General features: G+C 49.6%; 1 long non-coding RNA gene across 1 annotated transcript; it reads right to left on the bottom strand.

Annotated features, from left to right (window-relative positions):
* Positions 1 to 296: 296 nt before the first annotated feature.
* LOC138775072 (uncharacterized) lies at positions 297 to 9,440 on the bottom strand. The gene is made up of 3 exons (XR_011360483.1): positions 9,352 to 9,440; positions 9,188 to 9,265; positions 297 to 495 (listed from the first exon to the last, which is right to left on the bottom strand). It is a non-coding gene; the product is annotated as an uncharacterized lncRNA (long non-coding RNA).
* Between the last annotated feature and the right edge of the window lie 422 nt (positions 9,441 to 9,862).

The following is a 9,862-nucleotide window of genomic DNA, read 5'->3' as shown; positions in this document are numbered from 1 at the left end:
GATGACAAATTCTCAGAAAACTGGTAATCATCACCCAGCTTTCTCAGGAACACAAAACTATAAATGAGTTAAAATAAAAGGAATAACTGAGTTACCTGAACATTCAACAGTCCGACTGTATCAGTCCATCCGAGACAAAGATGGGTCTGGTTTCTCTCTCAGACAGGTGGCAACCAATCACAGCTCAAATGAGAAGCGGAAGCTGCACTGTGGTCGGATGTCATCTGTTAGAGGCAAAAATCAGACGCACTTTTGTCTCGTGGACATCTCCATAGTATCAAAAGATTCTTTAAAACTTCGTAAATATTCTCATTAATATAAAAGTTGGTAACATTTTAAAAGTTCTTCATAGTGTTCATAGCGTTAATCCAGTCCTTCCAGACGGCGGATCCAGCATGCAAGCTTTATGTCTTTGCTGTAGAGAGTCACCCTCTTTGCATGCAAACTGCAGAGGTAGGAGTCTTCAAAAAGTCGGACAATGAAGGCCTCAGCTGACTGTGGATAGAACAAGATGACATTATGTCCTTCATAAAGCAACGGCAATGTCCTTTGTATTTTACTGCACAACAACCCTTGAAGGGGCAGTTCGGTAAAAAACTTTTTCTTTCAAATCAACTGGTGCCAGGAAGTACCAGAGACCTGTAATTTACCATTTAATTTAAGTCTTCAAATAATTATCAGCTGCTGTATGTCCTGCAGGATGTGGCGTTATTCTTTCCAGTCTGACAGAGTGCTGCCACCTCTGTCCATATCAGCCGACACAGAGGAGTAAAGACTGAGTGTGAGGACGCGCCTCCACCAGCACGGACTCTAACAAGGCAGACTGCGGATGACTCAGTATCTTTGAGACCGCAGCCCCGCTCTAACAGACGACCTGCAGCGCATCACTCTGCATAAACACCCTGACACACTGACCAGCTGATACTCACCTACACCTAACCGCTTAAGGACGAAAAGGGGCACAATATTGTTCCGGGACACCTTTCCGGTCAAATCAGGACTTAGGGATCACCCCCTACATTGACCACCTGATGGATACTGAAGTGTGATCATCATTTATGTATACTGGATCAGACGCTTGACCTAACAAAGGCATATCCCAGTTGTATATCAACACCCTTCTTATTCCCTGAGGAACTTGTCACCAGAGACCAAGGGAAACGAGTTGGAAAACGGAAGGAGGGATATTAGAGAAATAACTGCCATACTCTATCTACATCATTTATGTATCTAAATTGATCTATGACAAATGACACCTGTGACGGGACAGATGAACAAAACCCAAGAATAGGGTCAGTCCTTCCTGGTGAATTTTGGGACACCTAAAACCAGGGGGTCCTATCCTAGCACTAGGCAGGGAGAGACAGGGAAGACATAGTTCTTACCCTTGTCCAAAATATTTGTAGTTTGTCAACGAAATGTTTGTGTTTTATGTATATATGTCTATTTGTGTAAATAAATATTTGCTATAAGATGCATTATAGCAATTTCACCACAGTCCCTCCACTTGTTTTCTCTTGTTTAGAAGCCTAGAACTGTGGGAATTAAAGCGTAACTGTCATTTCAGGGTAATTTTTTTGAAAACATTAAATATCAACAGTTCAAGCGATTTTAAGAAACTCTGTAATAGGTTTTATAAACCAAAGGATTTTCCTTCTGGACTGAAAAAGCAATCTCCCAGCCTCCCCCTCACTGCAGAAGCAGCAGGATTTCTGTCTCCATTATGTGGCTATGGAGAGGGGAGGGGCTGAGAGGATTGACTGAGCACGGAGCAGTCCTGCACAGCACAACACCCTGCAATCTTCTCTCAGTAAGTTCATAGATAAGCACTGACCTTTCTGACACCTGAATTTAGCGTTTTAGGTGCCCAGACAGTCTAGAAACAGCTGACCTTCATGTCACCTCTTCCTGCTCCCTCATCTCCCTCAGCCCCTCCCCCCTTCCTAGGCTTACAATGGAGAGAGCAGAGCCCGTCTTCACTGGCTTCTCTGTAATGAAGACGTGTTTGCCTGATAATGCACAGATAAGAAGTCAGAGGGGGAGGCTGGGAGATTGCTTCTTGAGTACAGAAGGAGGCTTTTTTGGCTGATAAAACCTATTACAGAGTTTCTTAAAATCGCTTATACTACTGATTTCTGCAATAAAAAAAAAATATGAGTTACGCTTTAACCCCTTAGTGACCGCCGTGCTGCCCTTCAACGGCGGCTACTAATGGGCTTTATTCTGATGCGCACGCCTTTTAACGGTGTACGCATCGGAATGAATTACAGACTATTCACAGTGATGGATTCCTAAAAATGATCAAAGCTCCATTCTCTCCACCACCGGAGGTGCCAGAGAGCATGGGGCAATGATCGGGGACCACCCAGTGTGGTCCCAGTACAAGCGATTAGCGGTATATACTATATACCGCTGATCGCTTGTTCCAAATGGTGCCGGCACTTTTTACCCCTGTCACCAAAGTCAAGTGCCCCGAATTACCTGTAACCACCCCAGATTACCTGTAACCACCCCAGATTGCCCATCACCTCCCCAGATTACCTGTAACCACCCCAGATTACCTGTAACCACCCCAGATTGCCCATCACCTCCCCAGATTGCCCATCACCTCCCCAGATTGCTCATCACCTCCCCAGATTGCCCGTAACACCCCCAGATTGCCCGTAACCACCCCAGATTGCCCGTAACCTCCCCAGATTGCCCATCACCTCCCCAGATTGCTCATCACCTCCCCAGATTGCCTGTAACACCCCCAGATAGCACGTAACCATCCCAGACAGCCCGTAACCATCCCAGACAGCCCGTAACCATCCCAGACAGCCCGTAACCATCCCAGACAGCCCGTAACCATCCCAGACAGCCCGTAACCATCCCAGACAGCCCGTAACCATCCCAGACAGCCCGTAACCATCCCAGACAGCCCGTAACCATCCCAGACAGCCCGTAACCATCCCAGACAGCCCGTAACCATCCCAGACAGCCCGTAACCATCCCAGACAGCCCGTAACCATCCCAGACAGCCCGTAACCATCCCAGACAGCCCGTAACCATCCCAGACAGCCCGTAACCATCCCAGACAGCCCGTAACCATCCCAGACAGCCCGTAACCATCCCAGACAGCCCGTAACCATCCCAGACAGCCCGTAACCATCCCAGACAGCCCGTAACCATCCCAGACAGCCCGTAACCATCCCAGACAGCCCGTAACCATCCCAGACAGCCCGTAACCATCCCAGACAGCCCGTAACCATCCCAGACCGCCCGTAACCATCCCAGACCGCCCGTAACCATCCCAGACAGCCGTAACCATCCCAGACAGCCCGTAACCATCCCAGACAGCCCGTAACCATCCCAGACAGCCCGTAACCATCCCAGACAGCCCGTAACCATCCCAGACAGCCCGTAACCATCCCAGACAGCCCGTAACCATCCCAGACAGCCCGTAACCATCCCAGACAGCCCGTAACCATCCCAGACTGCCCGTAACCATCCCAGACAGCCCGTAACCATCCCAGACAGCCCGTAACCATCCCAGACAGCCCGTAACCATCCCAGACAGCCCGTAACCATCCCAGACAGCCCGTAACCATCCCAGACAGCCCGTAACCATCCCAGACAGCCCGTAACCATCCCAGACAGCCCGTAACCATCCCAGACAGCCCGTAACCATCCCAGACAGCCCGTAACCATCCCAGACAGCCCGTAACCATCCCAGACAGCCCGTAACCATCCCAGACAGCACGTAAACCATCCCAGACAGCCCGTAACCATCCCAGACAGCCCGTAACCATCCCAGACCGCCCGTAACCATCCCAGACCGCCCGTAACCATCCCAGACCGCCCGTAACCATCCCAGACCGCCCGTAACCATCCCAGACCGCCCGTAACCATCCCAGACCGCCCGTAACCATCCCAGACCGCCCGTAACCATCCCAGACCGCCCGTAACCATCCCAGACCGCCCGTAACCATCCCAGACCGCCCGTAACCATCCCAGACCGCCCGTAACCATCCCAGACCGCCCGTAACCATCCCAGACCGCCCGTAACCATCCCAGACCGCCCGTAACCATCCCAGACCGCCCGTAACCATCCCAGACCGCCCGTAACCATCCCAGACCGCCCGTAACCATCCCAGACCGCCCGTAACCATCCCAGACCGCCCGTAACCATCCCAGACCGCCCGTAACCATCCCAGACCGCCCGTAACCATCCCAGACCGCCCGTAACCATCCCAGACCGCCCGTAACCATCCCAGACCGCCCGTAACCATCCCAGACCGCCCGTAACCATCCCAGACCGCCCGTAACCATCCAGACCGCCCGTAACCATCCCAGACCGCCCGTAACCATCCCAGACCGCCCGTAACCAACCCAGACCGCCCGTAACCATCCCAGACCGCCCGTAACCATCCCAGACCGCCCGTAACCATCCCAGACCGCCCGTAACCATCCCAGACCGCCCGTAACCATCCCAGACCGCCCGTAACCATCCCAGACCGCCCGTAACCATCCCAGACCGCCCGTAACCATCCCAGACCGCCCGTAACCATCCCAGACCGCCCGTAACCATCCCAGACCGCCCGTAACCATCCCAGACCGCCCGTAACCATCCCAGACCGCCCGTAACCATCCCAGACCGCCCGTAACCATCCCAGACCGCCCGTAACCATCCCAGACCGCCCGTAACCATCCCAGACCGCCCGTAACCATCCCAGACCCGCCCGTAACCATCCCAGACCGCCCGTAACCATCCCAGACCGCCCGTAACCATCCCAGACCGCCCGTAACCATCCCAGACCGCCCGTAACCATCCCAGACCGCCCGTAACCATCCCAGACCGCCCGTAACCATCCCAGACCGCCCGTAACCATCCCAGACCGCCCGTAACCATCCCAGACCGCCCGTAACCATCCCAGACCGCCCGTAACCATCCCAGACCGCCCGTAACCATCCCAGACCGCCCGTAACCATCCCAGACCGCCCGTAACCATCCCAGACCGCCCGTAACCATCCAGACCGCCCGTAACCATCCCAGACAGCCCGTAACCATCCCAGACAGCCCGTAACCATCCCAGACAGCCCGTAACCATCCCAGACAGCCCGTAACCATCCCAGACAGCCCGTAACCATCCCAGACCGCCCGTAACCATCCCAGACAGCCCGTAACCATCCCAGACAGCCCGTAACCATCCCAGACAGCCCGTAACCATCCCAGGACAGCCCGTAACCATCCCAGACCGCCCGTAACCATCCCAGACCGCCCGTAACCATCCCAGACCGCCCGTAACCATCCCAGACCGCCCGTAACCATCCCAGACCGCCCGTAACCATCCCAGACCGCCCGTAACCATCCCAGACCGCCCGTAACCATCCCAGACCGCCCGTAACCATCCCAGACCGCCCGTAACCATCCCAGACCGCCCGTAACCATCCCAGACCGCCCGTAACCATCCCAGACCGCCCGTAACCATCCCAGACCGCCCGTAACCATCCCAGACCGCCCGTAACCATCCCAGACCGCCCGTAACCATCCCAGACCGCCCGTAACCATCCCAGACCGCCCGTAACCATCCAGACCGCCCGTAACCATCCCAGACCGCCCGTAACCATCCCAGACCGCCCTAACCATCCCAGACCGCCCGTAACCATCCCAGACAGCCCGTAACCATCCCAGACAGCCCGTAACCATCCCAGACAGCCCGTAACCATCCCAGACAGCCCGTAACCATCCCAGACAGCCCGTAACCATCCCAGACAGCCCGTAACCATCCCAGACGTAACCACCACAAATTGCCACAGACTGCCCGTAGCTAAACCAAATTGCTTGCAACCTCCCCAGATTGCCCGTCCCCTCCCCAGATTGCCCGTCCCCTCCCCAGATTAACCGTCGCCTCCCCAGATTGCCCATCTCCACCCCATATAGCCAATTAACACCACCAGATTGCCTGTCACCACCCCAGATAGCCAGTAAACACCCCCAGATTGCCCGTAAACACCCCATATAGCCAGTAAACACCCCCAGATTGCCCGTAACCAACCCAGATTGCCCCGCAACCAACCCAGATTGGCACAGCCTGCTCGTAACCACCCCAGATTGCCCATAACCACACCAGATTGCCTGTCGCAACCTCAGATAGCCAGTAAACACCCCGAGATTGTCCATTACCACCCCAGAAAGCCAGTAATCACCCACATATTGCCTGTAACTAAAATGACACTCCTTCTCTTCTGAGCCCTGCTGTGTGCCCATACAGTGGTTAATGCCCACATATGGGGTACCATTGTACTCAGGAGAAGCTCCATTACAAATGTTGGGGTGCTTTTTCTCCCCTGTTCCTAGTGAAATTGAAAAATTTCAAACTAAACAAACATATTGGAAAAATTACATTTTTTCTTTTTTACGGTCTAGTTTTGAATACTTTCCTCCAATACCTGTGGGTTCAAAATGCTCACCACACCCTAAAATGAATTCTTTGAGGGGTGTACTTTCCTAAATGGGGTGACTTTTGGGGGGGGGGGGGGGGGGGGGGGTTCTATTCTGCAGACATTACAGGGGCTCTGCAAACGCACCTGGCGCTCAGAAACTTCTTCAGAAAAATCATGCACTGAAAATGCTAATTGGCGCTCCCTTCCTTCTGAGGCCTGCTGTGTGCCCATACAGTGGTTTATGCCCACATATGGGGTACCGTTCTCCTCAGGAGAACCTGCGTTACATATATTGGGGTACGTTTTCTCCCCCTTTCCTCGTGAAATTGAGAAATTTCAAACTAAACAAACATAATATTGGAAAAAATTCTATTTTTTCATTTTTACTGTCTTCTTTAGAATACTTTCCTCTAATACCTGTGGGGTCAAATGGTCACCACACCCCAAGATGTATTCTTTGAGGGGTGCACTTCTAAAATGGGGTGACTTTTGGGGGGGTTCTATTCTGCTGACACTACAGGGCACTACAAACGCACCTGGCGCTCAAAAACTTCTTCTGAAAAATCTGAACTGGAAATACTAATTGGCGCTCCTTCCCTTCTGAGCCCGCTGTGTGCCCATACAGTGGTTTACGCCCACATATGGGGTACCGTTGTACTCAGGAGAACCTGCGTTACAAAACTTGGGGTGTATTTTCTCTCATGCTTATTATGAAAATGAGATACTTTAACCCTTTAAGGACCGGGGCAATTTTGATTTTTGCGATTTTGTTTTTTCCTCCTTGTGCATAAAAGGCCATAGCAGTTGCATTTTTTCACCTAGAAACCCACATGAGCCCTTATTTTTTTGCGCCACTAATTGTACTTTGCAATGACAGACTGAATTTTTGCATAAAGTACACTGCAAAAGCAGGAAAAAATTCAATGTGTGGTGAAATTGAAACAAAAACAACATTGTGTTTTTAGTGGATATGTGTTTTTACATCGTTCGCCCTGGGGTAAAACTGACTTGTTATATATGTTCCACAATTCGCCCTGGGGTAAAACTGACTTGTTATATATGTTCCACAAGTCGTTACGATTAAACGATATGTAACATGTATAACTTATATTGTATCTGATGGCCTGTAAAAAATTAAAACCATTGTTTACAAATATACGTCCTTAAAATCGCTCCATTCCCAGGCTTATAGCGCTTTTATCCTTTGGTCTATGGGGCTGTGTGAGGTGTCAGTTTTTGCGCCATGACATGTTCTTTCTATTGGTACCTTGATTGCGCATATACGACTTTTTGATCGCTTTTTATTAACATTTTTCTGGATTTGATGCGACCAAAAATGCGCAATTTTGCACTTTGGGATTTTTTAGCGCTTACGCAGTTTACCGTACAAGATCAGGAATGTGATTAATAGTTCGGGCGATTACGCACGCGGCGATACCAAACATGTTGTTTATTTATTTACTTTTATTAATAACCTGGGAAAAAGGGGGGTGATTCAGACTTTTATTAGGGGAGGGGGCTTTTTATAATAATGACTCTTTTTTTTTTTACTTTTACACTTATACTAGAAGCCCCCCTGGGGGACTTCTAGTATAAGTGCTTTGATCTCTCATAGAGATCTCTGCAGCATAGATATGCTGCAGAGATCCATGAGATAGGCACTCGTTTGCTTTCGGCTGCTGCAGCGGAAGTAAACGAGTGCCGAGTCGGGGACGGCGCCATCTTGGAGCAGTCCCCGGCCGGCTTCAGAAACGGAGATCGACGTTGTCCCGGAGGAGTGATTTCCCCACTAGACACCAGGGATGACGCTGCAAACGGTAAACTTTCTAAGCCCCGTAACACCCTAAAAAAGTGAAATATGTTTACGACATGAAGCCAGAATAAAGAGGACATATTAATAATGTGACTTACGAACTAATTTTTGTCATGTGACTTTCTTTTTTAGAAGCTAAGAATTTCAAAGTTCATAAAGTGCTAATTTTTCATGATTGTGTTGTTTTTTCACAAAAAAAACACACAAGACAGTGACCAAATTTTTGCCAACATAAAGTACCATATGTTACGAAAAAACAAATCTCAGAATCGCTAGCATACATTAAAGCATCACTGAGCTATAAGCGCATAAAGTGAGACAGGTCAGATTTTGAAAAATAAGCCTGGTCATTAAGGTCCAAATAGGCTTGGTCTTGAAGCGGTGAAGCACCACAAGCAACCTATTGGTTCCCTGACCAATAGCAGAGCATGTCAGGAACTGTCCAGAGCAGCAGCAAAATCCCATAGAAAAACTCTCCTGCTCTGAACAGTTCCTGACATGGATAGAGGTGTCAGCAGAGCGCAGTGTGTCAAACTGAAAGACTACACCACTTCATGCAGGACATACAGCAGCTGATAAGTACTGGAAGACCTGAGATTTTTTTTTTAATGGAAGTAAAATTAGGAATCTTGGACCAGTTGATTTGAAAGAAAAATATTTTTTGGTCATCTAAACTAATATAGTTATACTTGCACATTAAGTTAAAGGGGTGGCCACATAGTAAAACTGTTCAGTGTATTGCTTTAGTTAGTCTATTTATAAGGGAGGTTGTGGCCTCTGGGACTAACAGTGCAAGGCAATTCTTAAAGCATATGGATGTAATAGAGGGGCTATCCTACTCCACTCCCTCCCTCTATAAACCCAGCCACTGCAAAGGGACGCTCAGCCTACAGTTGACTAAGCAGACCAAAGCCCTTACATTGAGGGCCCATTGGCCGGGATACTGACCTCTTGAAGAGCCATAAGTGCCGCGCTCTGCCATAGGAACGGCACATCCAGGGTATACTTCATGCAGATTTCTCGAACCTGCAACAATTGAAGGTTTAAAAGTCTTGACCCCACAGACCACTTAAGACAAAACAGAAGGGGCCACAGAGATCACATCCACTTACAAGCCTTGAAAATCGGGCTTTCGGGATAAGCAGTTCAGTTGACAACTGAAACTTCTTGATCTCTTTCAATGGCTTTTTCTCCTGGGCGGGAGCGCTTCCGTCGCTGGGAGCTCTGTTTGCTTTCAGGTCGTTCTGTAATAAGATAAATAACAGGTTAAAATAGAGCAGAGAGAAGGGGAGGCGGGGGGGGAACCATTTATGTTAGGTCTTATATCAGCATTAACCCCTTAAGGATGGGCGCCCATTTTTGTTTTTGCGTTTTCGGTTTTTCCTCCTTGTGTTTTAAAAGGCCATAGCACTTGCATTTTTCCACCTAGAAACCCACATGAGCTCTTATTTTTTGCGTCACTAATTGTACTTTGCAATGACAGGCTGAATTTTTGCATAAAGTACACTGTGAAACCAGAAAAAAATTCAAAGTGTGGTGAAATTGAAAAAAAAAAACACATTTCTTTTATTTGGGGGGTATTTGTTTTTACGCCATTCGCCCTGGGGTAAAACTGACTTGTTA

The sequence above is a fragment of the Dendropsophus ebraccatus genome, unplaced genomic scaffold (assembly GCF_027789765.1).
Source record: "Dendropsophus ebraccatus isolate aDenEbr1 unplaced genomic scaffold, aDenEbr1.pat pat_scaffold_1299_ctg1, whole genome shotgun sequence".
In the NCBI taxonomy this organism is placed as follows: domain Eukaryota; kingdom Metazoa; phylum Chordata; class Amphibia; order Anura; family Hylidae; genus Dendropsophus; species Dendropsophus ebraccatus.
This window is presented reverse-complemented; position numbering and strand designations above follow the sequence as displayed.